The sequence below is a fragment of the Notamacropus eugenii genome, chromosome 3, assembly GCF_028372415.1.
Source record: "Notamacropus eugenii isolate mMacEug1 chromosome 3, mMacEug1.pri_v2, whole genome shotgun sequence".
NCBI classification, from domain to species: Eukaryota; Metazoa; Chordata; class Mammalia; order Diprotodontia; family Macropodidae; genus Notamacropus; species Notamacropus eugenii.
In genome coordinates, this window is record NC_092874.1 from 419,722,067 (window position 1) to 419,747,508 (window position 25,442).

Here is a 25,442-nt window from a genome sequence, read left to right on the forward strand (position 1 = left end):
TTCCCATCTTGAACCTCCAGGCCTTTACATAGGCATATAACACATTCCTATGACATTATCTTCCTCCACATAATATCTTAGAATCCCTAGATCCCTTTAAGATTCCAATCAACTGTCATCTCCTTTCTAGATTTTGCTAGTTGTTGTATCTTTAAAATAAAGGAATATAACTAGAGCTGATTCAAAATCCAATGATACTAAAATGATTAATTCTGGATGTGAGTTTTCCAATACATAATGATTTGTAAAAATATTCTCCTCCTATTTGATCAGTGTGTTTTTATAATAACAGTTCACATTCTGTTTTATAATTTGCTTTGTGCTCTTCTGGCACAAAGTGAATTAGGTAGTATAAGCATCTCAGCAAAGCTGCCTTTGGATTCAAAAAACCTGACTGAACATTTCAATTCATGATGAGTATCTCTTTGTTTATAGAATTATTCCTTTACCAGCAGATGACTACAGCAGTACATTTTGGGGCAGTGTTCACAAAAGTACTAGCCTAGATGGGGAAAGATAAAAATCTATCTGCATTACCAGGAAATGTGCCTAACATATCATGTTTCATCCAACATTTGCCTGTTGGAATCAGAGATGTGCAAAAGTATGGGTTGGAGTATGCCAATATACCCACATCCATACCCTTGCTTTATGCACAATGGAAACAGTCCTAGCACAACAACTCCCTGAGAAAATTTTGGGCTTTCCCCCCTCCCTAAATTTCAGGTTTCAGCTGGAAAGTTTTATATTATGTTAATTCCAAGCCCACAGTTTCAGAGATTTAAAATTCCTAACAGTAGCTGAAATGCCTTTGCTTTCCTAAAATTTAACATGAAAACATCTTATGTTAATTTTTCTTCTTATAGGAATTGATTTTTAAAAATAATAATGACATAATAAGCACACTAATGACTCGGGTAAAAATATATGGCAAACCCATTTAATTTCCAGATGTGAAGAAGCTGGGAAAGACAGCTGACCAATTGAATTGTAGAATCAGAATTCAAAAGGCTAGAATGATAGGTCAGATCTAATAAAATGAAATATAAAAGGAGAAAAATAAAATACTACACTTGTATTTAAAAAATATCAATCATACAAGCTCGTGATGGCAGTGGGGAAGGGTGTGATGGGGCAGAGGGGATGGCCAGAAAACAGTTTTGTGAAGAAAGGGGGAAAGGAAAAGGGAAGGAAGGGGGGAGAGAGAGAGAGAGAGAGAGAGAGAGAGAGAGAGAGAGAGAGAGAGAGAGAGAGAGAGAATACAGTTCTGACTTGGGGAACATTAGAGAGAAAATCCAGATGAGTCAGAAATACAACCAGGAGAGGAATAAATTAAGTCTCTACGGGCTATATCTCTTCCTTGAAATGGAAATTCAGGGAGGAACCAATCAGAGGGAAAGGCTACAGGTATGCTGGAACCAGCCCTCTGATAGAGAACCAATCACTATGGGAGAATTTACCACCTCAGAAATTAACAAATGTTACAAATCAGAGCTCAATTTATTTTTTTTATTGATAAACTAGACTTTAAAAAAGGATGGAGAAATGTTAATAGTGCAGTTTAAACTTAAGCACACATTTTTTTCTTCCAGAAAGTCAGTTATTAAACATTTACCAGCACAACTCTGGAAGAAGGATACTACAAACATGCAGACTACAGAATGAAGAAGTTTCTGACACATTGTAGAGAAAGTTCAACAGAGTCAAGACATAATCAGACAAGAAATGGCTTGATGGTGGTGGCAGCAGCAGTGACTAACATTTATATAGCACCTACTATGTGCCAGGAACTCTATTAAATGCTTTATAAATTTTAGATAGCAGTGTTCTTAACACATAACCTGCTTTGGTCAGACCACATCTGGAGTATAATATTCAGTTCTGATAATGTTTTAGGAAGACTGTTGAAAATCTGTACAGCATCCAAAGGAAGATGAATGGGAGTCTGGAAATCATCCTGTATGATGAAGATTGTTGTCAACTAGAGAAGATGTAAGAATAGCATGGCATCTGTCATAACTTTTTTATTTAATTTTTTAAGATTAAACTGACCTATTCTACTTGGTCAATGTAGGTAAAACCAGTATCAATTGGGAGAAGCTACAGGAAGGCATACTTGGACTAAAGTTATAAAAAAATCCCTAATAATTGAAGTTATCCAATCAAATGGATAGAATTTGCCTATATACATACACATATGCATATACACACATACACCTGTGGCCCTCAATCAAAGTGCCTCACTTGAGGACCTAGAAGACCACATATGGCCTCAAGTCTGCAGGTTCGCCACCACTGGAGAGAGTCCCTAACATTTGCTAACTAATGATTGACAATATTGTACATGAAATTCACACTTTACATAAGGGCTGAGACAAGAGGATCTCTGAAATATGCTCCAACTCTGAGTTTCTGAGTCTAAGCAGTTCTACAGAGAAGTTCTCTTCTCCAATTATTAAATCAAAAGAGATCTCAAAGGCTCCAACCACGACCTGAACAGGAACCCTTTTTATTAGCATCTCTAAGAATGGCTAACTGGCTTATACTTGAAGATGGCTTTTGGATAATTTCATTAGGAAATTTTTTTTACATCAAACATAAAATGTCTTTCTTAGAGCTTCTACCCATCGTTTCTAATTTCTCTTTCTTTAGTCAAATAGAAAAAGTCCAACCCTTCTTCTAAATGACAGCCATTTGAGAAGTTAGGGCAATAAGTCCACTGACCTAGAGGGAACCCCAAAAGGTGTCTAGTTTAATGCCCTCATTATACAGTTAGAGAAACTGGGACCCTAGAAGACAAAGTAATTTGTCCAAGACTGTTCAGGCACTAAGTGTCAGAAGCCAGATTTGAATGCAAGAGTTGGAACTCTTGCCCTTCTACCATGCTCCCTCCTTCGGTAGAATGATCATATTCCAGTTCAGTCATCTTTTCAGTAGATTAATGAAATGCAGTTGCTTCAACTATGCCTCATACGGTACTTTTAACTCTGTTCACCATCCTGGTTACTCTTCTCTGGATATACTCCAGCCTGTCAATATTCTTCTGAAACAGTGGCACTGCAAACTATACATAATATTTGACCTTGGCAAAATACAGGGAGATTTCATAGAGGCTCCTAGCAATAATTGGGGGGTAAGTAATGTTGTTGCTTTGATTAGTGATGGTAAATGATGAGAAAATTAAACAGAAAATGCCTTAGATACAGGATTCATTAGATATCTGTGAGTATGGCCTGAAGGAAGGTTCATCAAGATGCTCATTCTATGATCTTTCCCTATAATTTCTTTCATCTAAAATTCAATCAGGTTGTCCATACAACCCCAAAATAATTTGTTGAGGAAGGAAAAACTTGTCTCATCCACCTGGTGCCAAGAATGTCATATAGTAATTAGAGAAATTCCGAAAATTAAGTGTCTGCATTCAAGTCCCTGTTTACCTTTGACACACTGGTTACAAGACTCAGGCAACTCACTTAACTTCTCAGTAATATAGACAACTCATAGAACAAATGCCCACCAACATTGGTAGAGGGAGTTTCTTGATGAAAGGAATTTCCATGCATGGACATTGCCACACTGATGAGATGAAATCTTAGGTAAAGACAGTTTAAAAAACACTTTATTGTTTGGTAGAAAAGATTTCAATATGGCATGTAAGTCTTTATATTGTATTTCACAGATCAAAAGAACGAAATTTTCTATCAATATCAAAAAACCACTGACATCTTTGAAAATTCAGACTTCTAAAAACCCTCTCCTATCCTCCTCTCCTTCCTCTTCTATGCAGTGTTCAAGGTCAGTTGCTCCTGCACAAGGGTATACTGGAGGCAGTTCTTGTCATTCAGGAAAGCTGATTGTTAAATTTTTAATATGAACATAAACAACTCAGAAACTGGCAAACACTACAAAATCAGGGTTGATTTGTTGTTTTCTTGATGGTCTAAACTTAAAGTGATGCAGAAAATGTCATGATGGAGATTAAACTTGTGTGTGGAATGTGCTTTTTTTCTAAATTTTAAACAACTATAAAAACTTAAGTACATAATAAGAAAAGAAAAAAACATTATAGACTTAAATATAAAAGAAAAAAGAAAAAGCATGTCATGTGCACAGCAGAACACAGGAGAAGATTCAGAATATATAGAAAGACCTTATCATTTCAAGAAAGTCTATATATTAAATATTATGCATCATGTTAAAAGCTGTCCATCTTTGCCTCCTTGCAGGTTTTCTTTTGTTCTCTGCTGTACACTTTTTACTTGGTTCTTTTTTCCCCTTCCTCCCCTCTGCTCACCATGAGCATGGATATATTTATATATAGGTATCATACACATATACGTATGTACATACATACATATATATACATACATATACTTTTCTTAAGATATTCTATTCCTAATGTTTTTATGTTTGTGCATGTCTCTTTTTTCCTCTCTCCTAACTCTTTTTTCTTCTATCTTGCTCTCCTATTACTTAAACTACCCCCAATCCAGCAATCCTTCCTTTGTCCTCTCATTCTCCTAAATCTGAAGACCCTTCTAATTCCCCATTTTAACCTATTCCCTCACCCTCCGCTCAAAAGATTCCCCCTTTATCTTCTACCCCCCATCCCCTTAGAGTTTTATTTCTTTGTAAATTTAGAAGATGATTATACTCTTCTAATGTATATGAATTTTCTCCTCTTAAACCCATTCCCGATGAAAGTAGGTTTCCAGAACTAACAGCCTCCCTCTCCCATCTAACTCCTCTGTATTGGTTCTTCCTCTTGCACCTCATTTGTATAAAATAATTACTCTTTTATCTCTTCTTTCACAGTTTTACTTTTTGAAGTCATAGCATACTCAGGTCTACCCCAATCTTTCTTATAAGCTGCCAAATTACTAGTAACAATCTTAGACATAGGTTTTTCATTTTCCATACATAAAAGGTAAACATTCTACCTTTATTTAGGTCCTTGTCATTAGTGTGTACGTTATATTTCTCTTGACTCTTGTATGTCAAAATCCTCTGTTGAGCTCAGGGTTGTAGTTATTTTTTAAGAGAGTTCTGAAAGTCTGACAGTTGATCAAATGCCCATTTTATTTTCATTCAGAAAAATGTTTCAAGGCTCAGCTCTTTTGCTCATACTGTTCCAAGATCTGCCATCTTTTAGTGTTGCCAATGCTTGTGTAATTCAAATTGTGGTAGCATTGTATGCAAATTGTTTTCTCCTTGTTACTTGTAATATTTTGTCCTTGATCTGAGATATCAGGATTTAACTATAATATTTCTATGAGTTTTCCTTGTAATATCTCTTTCAGGTGATGATCAGTGAATTTCTTCTATTCCTACTTTTCTCTCTTGTACTAACACTTCAGGATAATTTTCTTTAATTATTTCTTGTATTATTGTATCAAGATTCTTTTTTGATCAGAACTTTCAGATAGTCCAATTATGTGAATTTCACTTCTTGATATGTTCTTTAGATCTGTTATTTTTCTTATGAGATATTTCATATTCTCTTCAATTTTTTCATTCTTTATATTTTGGAGTTTTGTTTTTTTTTTAATTTCTTCATCTCTTATAATTTCTTCATCTCTTGCTGGTTTCACCTTGTCCAATTCTGATTTTCAAGAAGTCATTTTCTTCCTTAAGATTCTGGAGCTCCTTTTCTAATTGTCTGACTTTCTTGTCATAATCTTGTTTTTATTGTATTATTCTTATTTTTCTTTTTTAATTTTTCCTCCACCTCTGTCATTTAATTTTTAAAGTTTTTTTAAGTTCTTCAATGAATTCTTTTTAGGCTGATGACTATTTGATGTTATTCTTTGGGGTAGAAGAAGGTTTCTTTCCTTCTGCATCTTCCTGTGAAGACAAACTCAATCTTCTCTATTCCCATAGAATCTCTCTATAGTTGGATTCCTTCTCCTTTGTCTGTGCATTCTTTTTTTTAATAATTTAGTTTCTATAATCACTTCTATCCTGGGGTATGTGGGAGGGTGCTTCTGGCCTTTGAACCTCTTCAGTTCTCCCTTCTGTCCTTGAACTCAAACCAAGATCTCCAGACTCCTATAAGTGCCCACAGCCAGAAAACTCCCTACCCCATTGTTTCTGCACTCACAGGCGTGTGCTGGTTTCTTCTTGTCTCAGCCACTCTCCACAGTACAACTGGGTCTGGTGTTCCGTGTCAGCAAAGGTTCCCTATATCTTCCCCAGGACAGACGCTCAACTTCCCTCACTTTCCCCAGACTAAAAGTACTCAAGGCTGAAGTGGAGATAGCCTCTGAAACCAGCTAACACCAGGACTTGCTGCTTGTGATTTAAATAGCTTGTCTCTTGGGTTAAAGCTGACCCCAGCCTGGAGATGTTTACTCTTCTGGGATTTTTCTTCAGGTCTACTGATTGTCCCAAGAGAACCCCTATTCTGCCCCTACTTTTATTTGTTTTCACAGCCAAGGGGCACTATTTTATCTCTTTTGTGCAGCAAAATCTTGAGAGCTTGAAATTTTATGACCTACTCTGCCATCATCCCAGAATCCTCTCCTACTCTTTTATTTTTAAATCAGAGAACTGGTGGTTATCACAGTGCCTGGCACATAATAGACAATTAATGTTTATCAATTGACTGGTATTTACCAGTACACCACTGCGGAACAACTAGGAATGATAATAGACAGAAGACAAGTTTGTTCTAGATTTTTCTGCTGATTTGACAAGGTTTAGAATTGGGAGCTTCTCTTCCAATCTGAGTACCTTTATAGCAAAGGAGAAATGCAGAGGTTGTGCTTAGAGAAGTTAGTGAATTTCTATATCCACAAGGATCCCAAAATGAAGACAGATCACATATAGGACTTCTAAATGATATAATTCTACATGAAGTCATGCACAATGCAGGGGCTGTGCCCCCATTGACATGTCCCAAAGGGCTTTTTTATTTGGAAGAAGATCAAAGTCATTGACCAAAAAAATTATTTCTATGACCTTCTGTAAATATACCAGAAAACTCAACTCTTCTCTTTCAAAAACCTAAATTGTAAGAATCATGTCCCAACAATTGCTTTAGAAGCTAAACCATAAAGCATAAGGAATACAAAGCAAGACTGGATCTTTGTGATACAAAGGAATTGCTTCAATTTTTGTGCTTAAAATTATCTGACCAACTTGTGACTGGTGTATTCAAAGGTATCTGATATTTATTTATCCTAGGTTGATGATTTTTAATGCATTCCAGGATCCATTATCTATCTGTAGTACAGCAATAAAACTTCACAGCACTTAATATAAGTCATTCAGTAGGTCTTCTTACATGCTGGTTTTGGAGTGTGTCCACAAGGATGGTATATTATTAGACAAATTCTAAGGTTAAAGTGAGAATGTCTTTGTCTCTTTTCCTTGAAAACTCCAAGCAAACCTAACATGATGACTTAAAAACCATGTAATTTCACTAAAATGTATAATCTGCTTAGTTCTTAGTATAATCATTACAAAAATATTTTAATATGATGAGTTACCTTCAAGGAATTCTTTTTTCTAAATTTGTATAAAGTCACCAAATAGTTGTGTCTTTCATAAAATCATAGTGTTAGAACTTTTAATAACAATATGTTTGTAAACTTATAAATGAGATTTTTATATCTTTAAACACCAAGCTACCACAGTTAGTCATTATATTTATGAGATGGGGTAGTCTGATGGCAGGCATCTAAAAGGACTTCCAGATTCTAGGCATGACAGATGGCAATATATTGTGATCCCGAGTCCCTTAACTTTCCCAAATGCCCAGTTATTTACCAACTAATCACAGTTCTTCTTTGACTGTTTAGTAATTCTAGCAAAGCATTTGTCCTAATCCTTTGGGTGCTGACATTTTAACAATTGTCCTCACAAGAGAGCATCTTTTATTGTGAAGAAGACCACCTGAGAACAGTTAGGGTTATTCTCACTCCCTAAATCAGCAGTGAAGAGTCAGCTCCTCCATCTGTCTATTACCTGTCTACTTTCCCTTCTCAAGTAATGATAAAGGAATGATGAGTGGATGGGTTTTTCCTGCCCAACCACCCAAGTTCTTGGCAATCATATGCTTTTCTAGATTTTTCTAGTACTTGTTGTTTACTAGCCATTTCAAATTCACAAAATTAGTTATCTTTTTACTTATGTGTATATCTTGTCTCTCTTTCAAGATTATAATTCCCTTAAGGGCAGAAGTGTTATCATATGTTCCTTTTCTCCCAAATATCTGACACAACACTAACCATTTAATATATGCATAATAAATCTCTGTTGATAGATTGATGAAATGATTTTAAGAATTTCTTCATTTTTCTCATTGTTGCATGTTCTGATAAATAACTCATCACTTAATTATTTCTTAAGCGTCTACTATGTGCCAGGCATTTTGGATACTCTCAACAACTCTCTTTGATTCAGCAGTTCCCTCAAACATTGCAAATCTCAAGTCATTCAGGCCTGACCCATTTGTGTGGCTTATGTTCATGGTCTCCCAAAAGTTCACCAAAGAGCATCTACCCCATGTTGAAAACCTTCACTTTCTCCCAACATTTTGAGGATATATGGAACATGTTGACCATCTAGCCTTCGTTCTTTAAATTTACAATATGAATAGCCCATCTTCTCTTGCATAGTGTCAGGAGTGTATCACAGGTACATTAGTGTGAATGTATATTTGGTTTGCTCTCTCACTCTCCTGCCAAAGGGGAATCTGGAGGGTGACAAGGATGAATAAGATAAAGTTGGTAGGATCAGATGAAATGTAAAGTATATGAAAAGGAATGAGCTGGATGTAGTATATCCATGGTTTCATGTATGTGAGAGGGTTAAACCTTTCAGTTGTCATCAGTTTGACTAATGAAAAGGCAACAAAACAGAGAAAATTGTGAGACAAACATGAAAGAAAGAAAGAGAGAGAAAAAGAAAGGAAGGAAGTAAAAAAAGTAAGAAGGAAAGAAGGAAGGAAGGAAAGAAGGAAGGAAAGAGGGAGGGAAGGAAGAAAGGAAGGAAGGAAGACAAGACCATCGGGAAAAGTCACGACGGGCTGAAGCTAAAACCCTTTCACCCATCCTGAAGATATGCCCTCTCTAGCTATCCACTCCAGCATGGTGTGCTCCTGTTCTCATAGTCCTTGACACTCTGAGCCAGGAAGAGTAAAAGGCAAGATTCTTGTTCTCCCCCGATACTTCCAGACCATCTCTTTGCTAACATCACTGTAGCAGTTTCTCTTCATTGAAATGTCATTTACCCCAAAGCAGCTGTGTAAAATGGCTCGCACACTGGATTTAGAATCAGGAAGACCCAAATACCAATTCCACCTAAATGATCACTAGTCATTTGACCACTGACCCTCCATTTAACTTCCAGAGGCAGCTAGTGGCAAAGTGGATAGAAGGTTGGGTCTGAAGTCAAGATGATTTGAATTTAAATTCTGCCTTGAACACTACTAACTTTGTGACTTTGGGCAGGTCACTTGACCTCTAAGTGCTTCAATTTCCTTGTCTGCAAAATGGGGATGACAAGAGCACCCCCCTCCCAGGGTTGTTGTGAGGATCAAATGAGGTAATACTTGTAAAGGGCTTAGCACAGGGCCTGGCACATAGTAAGCACTAGGTAAATACTTATTTCCTTTCTTCCCATATCTATATCCCAAATCAGCACAATTGCTGTGGTAGGGATGAAATGAGATAATGCTTGTATGGTACTTAAGATATGTGGGGTTATTTAATTCAAACTCTGCCTGACATTAATGAATCAAGTATCCAGAATAAGGCTACATTTTCCTCTTCAACACTCGGGGTACCTCTGAGGGAGCTCAAGCTCCCATTCCTGTTTATTCTCCCTTATATCAACTATCAAATATAGTTAGTGTATCATCAATACTTTCCAGTGATTAGCACCCCAGTAACATTTAACCACCCCTCCTGAACCACTGCCTTGTCTCGGTGGAGGGACTTGTATAGTTCAGTGGAACTATGAGCTATGCCATGCAGGGTTTCCCAAAACAGATGTGTCTTAGTGGAGAGCTCTGGCAAAAGATGATTCACTAGAGAAGAAAATGGCAAACTACTCCAGTATTTTTGCCAAGAAAACCCCATGGACAATATTGCCTGGCAAGCTATGGTCCACAGGGTCAGGAACAGTCTGACAAGACTGAATGACTGAACAATAACAACATTTAACCAATTGGCATGAATTAGTTTGGACAATGGAATAGTTACTGAAAAGATATAGCATGAAAAGAAATGCAATCCATTTCCAAATCCAGAACAATCTCCCCTCCAACAAGGAAGTCACTGAGGACAGTGGATTGAAAATGGCAGCCACAAAGCATTTACTTCACCAAGTTTATGGCCAAATTTAACATATACAATGGACAAATTTACTTGCAGAAACTAGAGTCAGTATTTATCTGCTGCTGAGGTAGGTAAACCAGATCACCCAGGGCTTCTTGCAAGCCTGTTCTGATTGGTAAAAGAGGAAGAACTGGGGTATTTTGCCCTCCCCATCTTCTGCTAAGCTGCCTGCCCCATCCTCTACTTTGTACTCATATTTACTGAGTGGTTTTAAATTTCTCTGGGCCCCTGAAATAATACCAAGCATCCAGAACTTCTCATGGGGTCCCTAAATTTACTGGGAATTCAGTCAAAGATCCAGTCAAATCTCCAGTTGTCCCTTTCAGTCCATGGTGTGAAAAAATTCTCTGGGTCCCTGAAACAACACAGGACACTGGAATTTTTCCAGAAGGATCCCTTCAACTAGAGAGACATTGCAAATTGAATTCCAAATTCACTCAGCAATGCAGCAAACAAGATGAGCCTGAAAAGAACAGTCTCTGTCAAGCCTCACCAAGTGTGAGGCTCTCAAAGGAATTAAATGCTTGATTCCTTAGGCTTTCTAGGCCAGTAGACAAACTTTATCCAGTCAACCTGCAGTCCTGTATGGAGAGAACAATAAGCAAGCAGTCTTACCTATTTAAAATTAAAAAGAAAACCTGAACAGCATTTCAGAGACATGATTTTACTACTTAGAAAGGATTCAGTAATACAGTAGGTCTCAGTATTAAAACATTTAATGATGCAAAAATCATCTCAAAATAAACTGATCTGACTTGTAAAGGAAACACACTGCAGGGGGTGGGGATGATTGAAAAATTATAGAACAAAACAGAAAGAAAATAAATTAGTAATTTTTCTTTATTAGATCCTAAAAATTAGGATATTTAACTTTTTTTAAGTCTCAGGTAGAGAATCTGTCCATGGGAACTGACAAATGTGAAGAACCAACATTTAAGAGTCTTACCATCATCATTATTATTTATCTATATCACTAGTTTTGATCCTTTTTTTCAATTAACTGCCAGTCTCCAGGTTCTTACTGTTCTCTTTCTTAAAGAGTTAGGTACCTGGATTATGGTCTTCAATCCCAACCCCTGCCTTTACAGACTTCCCCTTCAAAGTGTGTTCTTATCTCCTTGAACATTTGGTTCTCCCAGTTAGTCAGCCTCTTCAACTACCATGAATGACATCATTCAATCAATTCCATCTGTTAAGTACCTACTAGCACTGTATTAACCTCTGAGAAAATAGAAAAAAACAAAACTGTACCTACCCTGCAGGAGCTTATGTTCTACTGGGGGGGGGGGGTGCAGCAGAGAGTGATGTAGGATAAAGAACATGTGAACATCCCATTCTAGCTCTGAGCATCAGCTGTGACTATGCTGCCTTCATGATTTTGAATTCTGAAATTCTTCTCATTGATAATTTGGCAGTACTTCCATCTCTCTCTCTCTCTCTCTCTCTCTCTCTCTCTCTCTCTCTCTCTGTTTTTCTCCTCCTAAGATTATTTTTCATCCTTGCTATATCCTCCATTACCTCTCTCTTTCCCTTTTCTAATAGTCCTTCACCCTTGCCCTAATCCTATTTTTATCCCTTCATGGACCCATACTTGCCAGTTCCACTACACTTCCTTCTTACTAAATTTTTTGCCCCCCTCTCCATTTGACACTTATACCTTTCCAGACTTTGAGCCCACTCTAACATTCCCTAACTATCTGCTTTCCCTTCTCCTCTTCTAGAGGATTTCATCCAAGAATTAGGATCCAACGAACCCCCTTATTTAAGTTAAGATAAGTAGCAACAAAGAAGGGTGAAACCCTCTGGCCCTTTCTGTCTTGGGTTAGCTCAGATAGCTGAAAAGATCTCAACTAACCTATTGATTTTTAATATCTAGAAACTAAAGCTGAGTGAGAAACATAGGTATCAAGTGTCTGGTTTCTTGATGCTTAATTGTATTTACAGGTATAAACATTTATTTGCATGTGGCTCTATCAAGATTATCCTGTCATTCCATCTGTCTGCCAATACAGATGGGAAATATATTTTGCCATCAACACAGAAGTGACATAAGAAATTTATTACATTTGGACTGTTATTTTCCAAGATTTTTTTATAAGAAAGACCCTATATGAGTTTTTCTATTGCCAAAAGTCAAGGTCAAAGAAAAAATGTATCCAGGTGTATCAAAATATTCACAACAATCCCTTTTTTGTGATAGCAAAAAGCTAGGAACAAAGTAGTTTCCCATTGATTGGGGAATGGCTGAACAAATTGTGATATATTAATGTGAGGGAATGTTCTAATGCTGTAATAAACAATGAATATAAGAAATTTATAACAATCAAATATAATCCAACAAGCATTTATTTCGTACCTAATAAGTGCACAAACTTTATGATAGGCTCTGGGAATACAGGGACGGAGGGAGAGAGGGGAAGGGCAATGAATCACAGATGTGGAGATGGAAGAGCTTTTCAGTGTTATCCAGTTATATGACATCCTTTAACAGATGAGAAAACTGAGGACCAGAGGGGATAATTACTTTGTCCAAAGTTGGATAGAGGTAGTTAGTGATTGGATCTCTTTCTATTGTACCATGCCACTTCCTTACCTTCAATGAGTTTACAGAAACATAGAATGATTTACATGAACTGATACAGATTAAAGTAATCGCAAAACCAACAGAACACCATGTACAATGACTCTAAGGATATATTCAGAAAGAACATCAAAGGGTCACTCAACTCAATGCCACCAAAGCCATAAATGTAATAATTTATCCTGGAGGATAAAATAATAATAATTGGTCCTAGGGGACAATTACATACTTTCTTACCCTTGGCACAGAAGTGGTAGGTTAAATGTATGGAAACAAGGTATACATTCTCAGATTTGATTACAGTATCTATTCTTTTTGTTTAATTATTCTTTTGCTTAATTTTTTTTTTGGCATTACAAGGGAATTTCCTCTGGTCTATTCTTTCCTTTTCGAATATTTTAGGGTCTTCTGTCCTAAATGGCCTCCTTCCTTTGCTATTTTCTCATTGTTCAGTTTATTTCTCAAACCTTGAATAAAACAAGCATTTATTAATCACCTGCTATAGGCCAAGCACCGAGGTTACAAAGGCAGAAAAAAAACTTTCCCTGCCCTCAGGGAACTTTGCAACCAGTTTGATGAGATAACATGTACATATATAAATCTATACAAAATAGATATGAAATAATTATGAGGTAATTTCAGTGGAGGAACACTAGCTGGGAAGGTACAGAAATCAAGAAAGGCTTCATGTAGGAGATGACATTTGAACAACCAGAATTCTCAGAGGTAAGAAAGCAGTACATTCTAGGCATGTGCAAAGGCCCAGAGATGGGAAATAGAATATCATGTGGAAAGACAAGCCAAGAGGCAAGTTTATAGTAGAAGAACTCAAGTACAAAGGGCTTGGGTTAGTTCCAACTCTGCCACTAACCAGCTGTACCATCTTGGATAAATTGATTCCTCTGTCTAAGTAGTCCCATTTTACTCATCTATAAAGTAAGAGGATTGGAGTACAATAAAGGATCTCTCTCTGAGGTACCTTTCAGCTCTAATACTCTCTCTAGGTCAACTGCCTTCAAGATTGCTTGAATAAGAATAGGTCAACTTACTGGTATCATTTCTTATGAATTCTTGTTAAGAAGATAACCACTTAATCAAACACATATACAGAATGTGTTGGTCCTCAAGTAATTCAGTGAATTGGTCCTCAAGTAATTCATTGAATCTTAGAAAACCCCTGCTCTGTACTGTAGAGAATAGAAGACATCTCTGCCCTTCCGAAGTTTATAATCTGCCTAGGAAAGTACACAAACACCAAAAATGACTGAAGACCAGTCTTATGAACAAACATATCTATGAATAAAAACCAATACAATATAACCAAGTAGATGAGTAAATGATGGAGAAATGAAAGTGAGAAAGATGAGCCTGGTGGCCCAATATACCTGATCTTCATGAGAGATTCATTTACTATATTCATAGACTCGTAAAATCTCAGAGATGAAAATGACATTGGCATCCCTCTACTCGAACCTGTACTTGAACAGGTATCTCCTCCACCTCCAATTTACTTGACAAGTGGTCATCCATCCAACCTTTGCTTAAAGTCCTCCAGTGACAGCAAAATTCATTATTTCTAAGGCAGAGTTTCTTCAAATGAGGTCTTTGAGCTTTATTTTTTTTTTATATTTTGATAGCTGCATGTAAATGAAATTCATTTCCTTTGTAATTCTATGTATTTTATTTTGTTCCTTTAAAAACTTTATTCTGAGGAGTTCATAGACTTCACAAGACTGTCAGAAGACATCATTCTTTTATGTCATTGTCACCAGTGTGTCTTCTGGGGATTGTCATTCCACTCTTGGATAACTCTAAAAATAAAAAAAAAATGAGTATAATAAATTCTCTCCTAATATTAAAAACTAAATTTACCTCTTCTCAGTTTCTATACCTTAATTCCTAATACTGTTCTCTGGAAATCAAGCAGATTTTGTCTATACCTTCTTCCCCTGATGATTCTTTAATACTTAAAAGCAGGGATCATTTTTTCCCCCTTTTTCTACATTCACATCTTTTCTCACAGAACAGAAAGTATCATCTAGCCCAAGTGCCTCTTTTTACAAATTATGGAACTGAAATCCAAAGGAAGGGGAACGATTTGCCCAAGATTAAACAACAGAAATAAGACTAGAACTCAGTTCTCTTGACTCCCAGTCCAATGATCTTTCTACCATTCCACATAGCATCTCTTAGAAATAGGACATTGCTAGTGCTCCTACTCTCCATTACCTCACAGTTTATCAGAAACTCAGCTCAAAGGTGGCAAAGACCTAGTGATTTTGTATGCTTGGAAAGAATGCAGAACAGATTCCTTTGAAACCACAGAATGATGGAGAGAGGAGGCTGAATGTATTCCATTTGTTGGAATAAAATAATTTCGCTAAAAACTGGAAAACACATTTTGTTACCTACAGTGTTTGGTGCTGTTTGAAAAAGAGGCCAATAATGAACTGTTTTCAATATTAGCTCCAATTCTTTGATATTGCCCAGCTGTCTAACTCATCTATCAAAACTGGCCAAAACTAGATGTGGGCTGAATAGCATGCTGGCAGATTACTTTTTCTAAATGCAATACATTCCCTTCTCAAAAAATGCCCTGTGGCCTGGTTGAGTTACTCTTCAATTTTAACTAGAATGAAATCTATGACTGTAAGTCATTTCCCAAATACAGCGTATCACATCATGCTGAATTATTATAACTTTTTTCTTGATTCTTTCATAGTCTAGATGGAAAACAAACACATGGTTTTCAAATGTGCAATAACATTCACAGAAAATTAAAGCTAAGGGCTCTTAATGCCAAATTTTAACATTAGTTTGACCTATTGAACTCTAAAGGAGCAGTGGAAGCTTAGTCAGTAAATTATTCTGGCTGTGATAATATTTATCTAATGAAAAATGTTGTAATTATAAAATTATCTGATCAGAGTTAACCTTTAAAAGAGTGAAGAAATACCCAGCTGATCTGGCTCTTGAAACATTTTAGTTTTTCTTCTTCATGTCTTATCTAGCTCCATTATTTCTAGAGGTGTCTGGACAGAACCGAATACAACATTCTAGATGCAGGTTCCCAGTGATCCTCTACAAAGACAAAGCGGTGTTTCTACTTTTGCCTTGAATCTTTCTATCTCTCCGGTCTTTGACCAACCCCTCTCCATGTGCACTTCCTAATGTTCCTTTCCATTTTTTCCAACTTACTGCAAAGTTAATATCCACACATCCCCCCACATCTTTTCTTCTCCTGTCCTAACTTCTTCCCTCTCAGTTTCCCTTTCTCTCCCTCTCCCTCAAACTACCTCTATTAATTCCTCATTATTGCTTTCATACATGTCTAACTTTCCTCCATCCAAAACAAAAACCTTCACTAGATTGTACCTAATATTCCTTTAATCTATCATCTTATACCTTTTCTCCTTTTCTCGGGAAAACTAGAAAAAGCTGTCTACACTTTCTATCTCCATTCCCTTTTCTTTCATTCCTCAACCCTTTGTAGTATGGCTCCCAGTTTTATAACTTGACTGAAATTATTCTCCACAAAATTACTGATGTTTTTAAATTGATGAATCTAAAGGTCTTTCTTCAAGTCTCCCTCTCAATTTATCAGCTGCCTTTTAACTATTGACTAGTCTCTTTCCCTGGGTGTTCTATCCTGTCTGGGCTTTCATGACACTATCTGGTTTTTCCCGGTTTTGCTCTTCACTAACCACTGCTTTACTAGTTTAATCATCTGGATAACACCACTGAACTGTCAGTGTTCCCCAAGAAGGAAATAATGCTGGACCACCAAGACCCCCAAGATGAGATCAAAGAAAACTAAAGAGCTATGCTGAATCTGGAAATCACTAATGGGGCAAGGGAAAGAAGGGGAGAAGGCAGGGGAACCAGACTGAGGTCCTATGAAACTGATTCACCTGAGTGGAACTGATAGGATTTGGAGTTCATTGGAATACTCATGGAGATATCAGAGGTATTTCTACATCAGAATGAAGAGTTGGGATGGAAATATATAGAGAAATATATCCTTAAACTATATATTAAAATAAAAATTCAAAAGGGAAATCTAATACAACAAAAAAGTATGGTGATTTTTAGTTATTTTTTAGCTGCTGCTTCCTGTTAAATGGAGGTCAAAGGGCACCATTAGAATTTTAGAAGGGTTTGGGGATAATGATTTTGTTGGTCAAAATTAAAATTCCATGGGAAGTTAGAATTGTTTTTGTCTTTTCTTCTGTCTAAGTATTTTCCTGAGTAAGCAAAGATATCTATAATCATTCCATTGATCTTATTAAAAAATATTTTAAGTTATATCACATCCTAAACATATGAAGGCCTTCATAATCCATGATGTTTTTTTTATATCTGGGCTAGTGGGAGAATATGTAAAGCCATCTTTTGATAGTGCGGAGAAAAATGGGGAAGGAGGAAATAAAGAAGATAAACAAGTATGCAAAATTCAACAACCTCTTGTTCTTCAAGCCCTCACAACAAAAGGCAGTCTTGAAATGCTGAAATACTCAAAAGTAAAACCTCAAATAATAGCTAGATGATAGGTCAGTTAGCTGGAGTTGGATCTGTTTGAATGGTTAGATTTAGAAAGCAATTTGGTTGCATGTCGATCTGGAAGGTTTTCAGTGGAGGGCCCATGGACCTTGGGCACTGGAGTGCCCTTTAGCCTTGGTTCTGTTGAACAATTTAATCAATGATCTGTTTGACAATATAGATAGCAGGCTTAATAGATCTATAGATTATAAAAATATGGGAGGGATATCTAAATAACTGGATAATAATCAAAATCCAAAAACTTTTTTAACTTGTTGGAACATTCATTTGCAGCTTACATTTGTATTTTTAAATGACTGAAAGTGTAGAACTGGAATAATAGGATTACTTGACAAGAAAATAGATCATATGAAAATGTTCAAGATGTCATAGACTTTGAGAGCAGTATGCGTCAACCATACAAAATGCATTAAAAAAAATCCTTATGTATTCTTAACAAAGGGAGACATAGTCCTTTGTCCTCTGCCTTAGTTATAACACACAAAATATTGAAAGCCATTCTGAGCACCAAATTTTAGATGCAACATTGGCCAAACTAGTACATATCCAAAGAAAAAAGGTAACTTGGTGTAGAGATTCAACTAATGGTGATTTTATAAGGAAGGCTGAAGAAATTAGGAATGTTTAGCCTGGAGAGAGAAGATTTGGAGTTGGGGGATTGGGGGATTAGTAATAGCTATTTGGCAATATTTGATGTGTCCTCCTGTAGAAGAAGGCTTAGGTTTGCTCTGCTTAGCCTTAGCATACAGAATTAATTTCAATGCATAGAAACAACAGAGAAATCAATTTCCAGTCACCCTAATAAAATGGTCCCTAACAGAGCTTTCCAAGAGTGGAATGAGCTGGCTCCAGAGAGTTCATATTCCCATTAACTAGAAATCTGGGAGGAAGGGAGAATGAAGAATAAGGAAATCACTTGGCAGGTTTGAATAACATTTATATTTTATAGATTGCCTTTTAGTTTTCAGAATGCAAAAAGAAATCAAAGACTCTAGACTGTTTACTATATACAACACAACAAATTGATTCTTTGTTGTTGTTCAAGTCATTTCAGTTGTGTTTTCATGACCCTGTGGGGTCTTCTTGGCAAAGATACTGCAGTGGTTTGCCATTTCCTTCTCCAGCTCATCTTACAGATGAAGACTCACGTGTTAAGTGTCCAGGATTACACAGCTGTTGTGGAAGATCGAATTTGAATTCAGGTCTTCCTGACTCCAGGCTCAGAGCTTTATCCACTGCACCACCTAGATGCCCAAATTGATTTTTAAAAGTATTAAATTCAATATCTTCATATTTGCCTTTTTAAAAAATGCATATAACCAAAGAAAGTCTAGATTATATGTAAATTGCCTTAGGCTGCAGTATATCTGTGTTGTCAGGGCTTTGGAAAAGTTACTTTAGAAAAGTGTGAGAGTTTTTTTTATTATTACTTAGAGATACAAAGTTCACTATCTTCCTCACAAAAGAATCAGAATGAAAGAAGCCTGCTTGAGAGAGAAGATAGTAGAAGGAGGCCAAGGAAAAAGCCTCAAGGCATTTATAGAATAAAACAGCCAAAGGGAAAAGTAGACTCACTAGAAATTATAAAGATTATGTTAGCTAGGTAGGCTCCCACTCAAAAGGAAATTTGAAAAAGTGTTTTTTAAGCAAGAAATCTTCAACACTTTAAAGTGATCAGGACTATAAAAAGATAAAGTTCCAATGGTATAAGGAGAAAAGAGGTTATAATTAAACAAGCATGGGACCCCAAGATTTATTACATTTCAGGAGCATTAAATATGCATAGTAAATCATACCAGTGGGATGGAAACTTCTTGGCTTTAACTCTCATTCTCATATAATTGTCCCCTCATTTCTTCTAAAGATATTTGTCACTCCATTCAAGCTATGTTTACCCTCTGAGGAACCTTTGTTTTAATTTTAGAATGGAGACAATCATGTATCTGTGAAAAGATAATCATTATAAATAAAAAAGGTTTATGAGCATTATAATCCAACTTTTTATAAATAGAAAATATACAGTGTTAGACTAAAGGCAGGAAGACCTGAGTTCTAGTGCAGCTTCCAATTTTTATTGCATAAAGATAAACTCTCGAGTTTAGGCCTCAGTTTCTTAGCATGTAAAATGGAGATAATCCTTGAAGAATCTACGTCACAGACTTGTCGGGAGGCCCATTTGAGATAAAGCATGTAACGATGCACTTGGAAAAAAATCCTTAACATGATGTAAAAATGACACTTATTGTCGCTGTAGTTATTGAATATCATAGAGACTTAAAACAGTAGCCACATTCTTGACTCTAATCTAGAAAAATAAAAGCCTGCCAGGTATGTAACTGTAAGTGACCTACTTCACTCTGGGGAGCTAAGTTAACAAGTAAGAAATGCTAACAGAGACACCTGACTTTAGTCGACCTTCAGTGCTAGTTTTAGCTTGCAGCTGACAAAACCCAGTGTCTACACAGGAGAGGACCCCGAAGACCTTCTAAACTCACTCTTGTTACCCAGTTTGCTTAAGATAATTTACTCACCAAGTAGGATATAAAAAGCTGGTTCAAAGGAGTAAGATTTTCTCAGGGGTCAAATAGTTTGTTTTAAACTGCAGTTAAGGATTTTGCTTGAAAGACTTCCCTCTCTGTGTCAATTAGATAATCCCCAGCATATGACCCAGAGTCTGGTAGCTGAATTCTAGATAATGACATGACTTTAATTCACCTCAAGTGACTCAACTTCTCTCAAGAAATTCTGAGAGCTTTGAGGCCACTATAGAAAAGTTGTATTAACTGGGACTTTGTCAGCTTGAAAGCATTAGAAACCAGCCACAGGAATTAAATCTGTTTAACTGAGATCTTCAACAAGTATCAGCGAATACTTCAAGATCTCAGGCAGATAACCAAGAAACTTGAACTACATGACTTTTGTGACTTCTGGCAAGGAGGGGTCCCAAATTCGATGGATTGGTGTTTTCCTAGCTGAATTAGGTACTGAAATTCCAAATGACTTCAGTCAATAATCTGATGAGATTGACTGACACATAAATGATCTAAACATAGAATCTTAGAATTCAAAAGTTACATTAATACTCACCATTTCAACACATTTATTTATTAAGCAGCTAATATGCTAGATGTACTACATCAAGGAGAAGAATATATAGAGGAAAAGAGTCTGGTTCCAGAGTCAGAGGGTCTGGGTTCAAAATCCAATTCTGTTCTCCTTACTTCTTATGAGTTCTCGGGTAAGTCCTTTTGCCCTCCCTGAACCTCAGTCTTCTCATATGTAAAATGAAAAAGTTGAACTAGATAGCAGCTCTTTCAGTGTTAAAATCCTTTGTTCCATGTCTGAAGTCACAGACAGGGGTGGGGAACCTGCTAAAGTCTAGTGGAAAGTATGACAGGAATACCTTTACCTGTAATTCATGAAAAGGATATAAGAGAAGTTAAAATAATAGCAAGGTGAAATCTGACAGGAAAATGTCATTTCAAATAGGAGGGGAAAAGGAAAGCTTCATGAAGAAGGTAACTGATGGGAAGGTTTGACTCAGAGAAACCTGTTAATTGAGTTTCAATGTTGGAATGAAATAAGAAAAATTTAGGTCATTATAGTAAATAAAAGGTTTACTTATAAAATAATAAAGAAAATTGTTGAGGATAGATACATCTTATGGAAACAGGTCTTGTCAGCAGAGTAGGGTGTGGTGATTTATTATCTTGGGACACCTGTCAAAGTCTGAAAGCCTCTCTAGTTCTACATGCCTGGGCCTTTTATGTGGGGGGGGGGGGTGGCATATGAGCTTTTTATGACCTTAGGTGAGCAGGAAGTTAATTCAGTAGATCCAGGGGCTACCAGAAAATTATCAATAGAGAAACAGTCTAACCTTAGCCCCAGGCAAATCAAGTCCCAGGTACAGTTTTGTTACTTTTAGGGAAAAAACTAGCCTAACATGAATGGAGGAAGGAGTTAGGATATAGCTGCCACCATACTCTGTCCCTTAGTCCTTAAAGTCTTCTAATTTGGAGGACTTTGCAACACTTAAATGACTTCATTCTGTTACTGGTCAAATCTAATTGTGTAAATGCAGGGAGCCTAACATAGGCAGTTCTGAATGGAAAAAATAAAGGGAGAAAAACATAATGAAAAAGACAGCCAAAAAAAAAAAATACACATAGTAAAATATAATGGCTGCTTAAAGAATGGCTACAAAAATGTGAAAGAACAAGGACCAGAAATCCAGCATTTTTTCTTCCCTCTTTCATATGGGCTTATTTCTAAATTCAGTGATCTGATTCATGTGATGGGCAATGCCAAATCTTTTCAGTTCACAGTGGGTCAATGAGCAGGAGCAACACGGAAAACATAAAGGCTCCAACAATGACAGATTCTTTATCACATGGAAGAGATGTAAAAGAACATGAGCTTCTCACGTGCAACTAATTCCAGGATTTAAGGCTCTACCAAGTCTTTCCTCATACTACCACCCTCCTGTTGTAAAGACCAAGTGCAAAAACTGGAGTTCTGGTATATCATGGTCAACTATTGTGGTAAGGGATGAGTAATCAGGTTGGTGAATTCATACCTTACCAAGAAGATTTCATGAGTGCTAAAACAATGTGAACACCCAATCTTCTTAACCTTGTCATTAACCATGACAAAGGAATCTCACAGGAAAACCTTGCCACCATGATATGAAGGTTTATGAGCAAACAAAAGACAGCAAGATACACAAAATATCCAAGAGAACTCATTCAGGAGGTACTTTGTAAATTATCCGAAATTCCTTTTAATTAAATTATCTGAAATTCCTTTTATTTGTTTTTTGTTACATTTTAAGTTCTGAAATGTCTTTCACCTTCCCTCCCTACCCCATACAAGAGAAGGCTACCATTTGACACAGGTTTATAAATATGTGTAAAACCATACTATGCATACTATTTATCAGTTTTTTTCCACCTCTGGAGGTTGATGGCATCTTCTTTCAAAGGTCCTTTGTAGTTGGTATGAGTATTTATGATACTAAGAATAACTTGGTTGTTCACAATTATTCTTCAAACAATATTCCTGCTATTGTACACAGCATTCTTTTGGTTCTTCTCATTTCACTCATCCTTATTTCATGCAAGACTTTCCATGTTTTTTTTTCTAAAATCAATATTATTATGCTGTAAAAAACTAAATATGTGATAAATACAGAGAAGCACAGAAAGAAACTGATGCAGAACGAAGTATGCAGAGCTAACAAAACAACATACACAATAATTATCACATTTTAAATAGAAACAAAAGCTCTCATATAAAACAATCAGGGCAGCTAGGTGACACACCGAATAGAGGACTGACCCTGGAGTCAGGAGGACCTGAGTTCAAATCTGGCCTCAGACACTTGACACTTACTAGCTGTGTGACCTTGGGCAAATCACTTAACCCCAATTGCCTTGATTTCCCCCCACCAAGAAATATTAAATAAGAAATCAAGAGTGGATCTAACAAAACTATAAAAACTTAGCAGTACTTAAGTGGAGAGATAGGAGAAGACATCTCCAACCTACACTTTTGTGGAGGTGGGAGATCCACACGTGTTATATATTTTACATGATTTTGGACTTTTTTCAATGTATTGAAAAATTAGTTGTGCTGATTTTTTTCCTTTAAAAATATTATTTGTTACGTGAGATGGCTCTCTGAAAGGGGAAGAATATTATGGAATAATCATGATGATATAAAAAACAGAATAAATCAATTAAAATATTTAAAGAAAAATTTGTATTATTTTTCAATCAGCATAAGTTTCCATGATTTTTCATCCTATACTAATCTTGTGCATAGCTTTCACTGATGCAAGAGAGCTCAACATGCTAGTCATTTCATTTGTTTTCTCTACGTGTCTGTCCTATTTGTTAGTCATCCATTTCTTACAATTTGAATTCAAGGATGCAAAACTAATATTTTTTCCAATCTGAATTCAAGCATGTGAAACTAATAACAATGTAAAGAGTGAGCTTTTATTTTTGCTTATTGAATACTAAACTTTATTCTTTCGTGGGAATTGCAAATGTAAAACCTCAAATAGCCCTCACCAGACCATGACTTCATAGATTAAGTCTTTCCCTATCCTGAAATTGAACATTGGGGAACTCAAGTCACATAATATATTTTTTGACATATGGCATGTTGAACAGAGTACTGGACCTACAGCCCGAAGACTCTGATTCATTTCTTGAGAATTGGGGTGGTTTCATGAACTGAGATGTCCCTGAGCAACAGGAGGGTCTTCTCTCCTAATAGAAGTCTAAACAAGAGGACACCACTTAAATCCCATATTTTATTATTTTTAGGCCATATTTGCATCAGAATGAAGAAGTCTGAATGTAGAAAATCCCTCCACTAATGCAAATCTGAACTCTTTCCTATTTTATAGGTCTTACAGAACTTCCTAGGGGCACTGAGAGTTTGTGACTTGTCCATGGTCATAAAACCAACATTTGCAATGAGAGAGCTGGAGTCTTAATGACTCTAAATTTGGACTTCTATTCACCATATTAAGCAGCCTTTCTCCTTCAATTTATTGTTTAATAAGTTTAATTAAAATGTTTTAGCCTCAAATATTGGTTAATAGATTTTCCTACTGCAATAATGTTAATAGCTCAAACTTAATAGCATTTTAAAATTTGTGAAGGACCTTACATATGTTATCTTATTTGGTCCTCACAACTCTGAAAGACAGATGTTACCATTAACCTCATTTTATAGATAAGGCAATTGAGTCTAGGAAAGGCTGAGTAACTTGTCCAAAGTCACCCAGCTGGCAAATACTTGAGGCAGAATTCAAACTCAAGTCTTCATGACTCTTAACTTCATACAGCGAACAACTATTTCTCAAACTTTACTTATGTTCATTTTTTTCCTAACTTGAAGTGAGTAAAATATTTTAGGTATAATGCAGTCATCAGAAACCTTGGAGAGGTGGCTAAAATTTTCTCTGGGGTGTTACATTTTTCCCCTTACCCTGCTTCTTAACAACTGTTTACTACCTAGTTATTGTTCCTTTAAATTTAAGTCCTACATTTCAGAATTGAAAGTACACAGCAATCTTTATGCCTGGAAATTCAACAGTGGTTGCAGAGTAACTTTAAAGGAGAAAAAAAGAAAGCTTCACATTAAAAATATATAGAGAGAGAAATGGGCCTGACAGAAACCATATTGATTTTCTAGATCAATACCCAAGTTGCAATAAATGTCTTTACAGTTTGGGGATACAACAAATTCTGAGTTTTCAAATAAGTAGACTTCTAGTGTCACTTGAAAGTACAGCCCATTTTATATCATCTAAATAAATGGGAACTACCCTCCTGTGGCACTTTTTATACTCAAAGACATAGAATTTCTAGGTCAACATTTATCCAGATGACAAAATATTGCTTGAAGCTGCTTTAATCATGAAAGTGATCAGTAGAAAGGTTAGTTAAATAAAATAAAATAAGCCAAATCTGTTAGAGACTATTACCAGAAGGGTAAGGTATTTAAAACTGTAGGTTAACACTTAAATGGTATTTAAATTTAGATAGGGGCATTCTTTATGCGATATGAGTTTCTTGAGCTTACTTAGCAAGAGACTTTTTTTTTTCTATTCAACGCTGCCTTCTTCCCAGTCCCCTTCTGGTCCAGGTATTTATCTCTTGCTACCTGAATTATTCTCTTTACCTTCTAATTAAGCCATCTTCTTCTCATCCACCCTTGCCAAGAGTCATCAAATTCACCATTCTAAAGTGTGGATTGGATAGCACTCTCCACTCCTCCATCATCCCCAGACACTTCATTGACTCTCCATTGTATGAGTCAAATCCCTTACCCCAGCAATCAGGAGGGGACAGTCACAGAAAATGCCTAGAAGGTCTCATTCATGGAAGAGCCAGGAGGCCAATGTTACTAAATCAGAGTATATGGAAGTGAATTAATTTCAA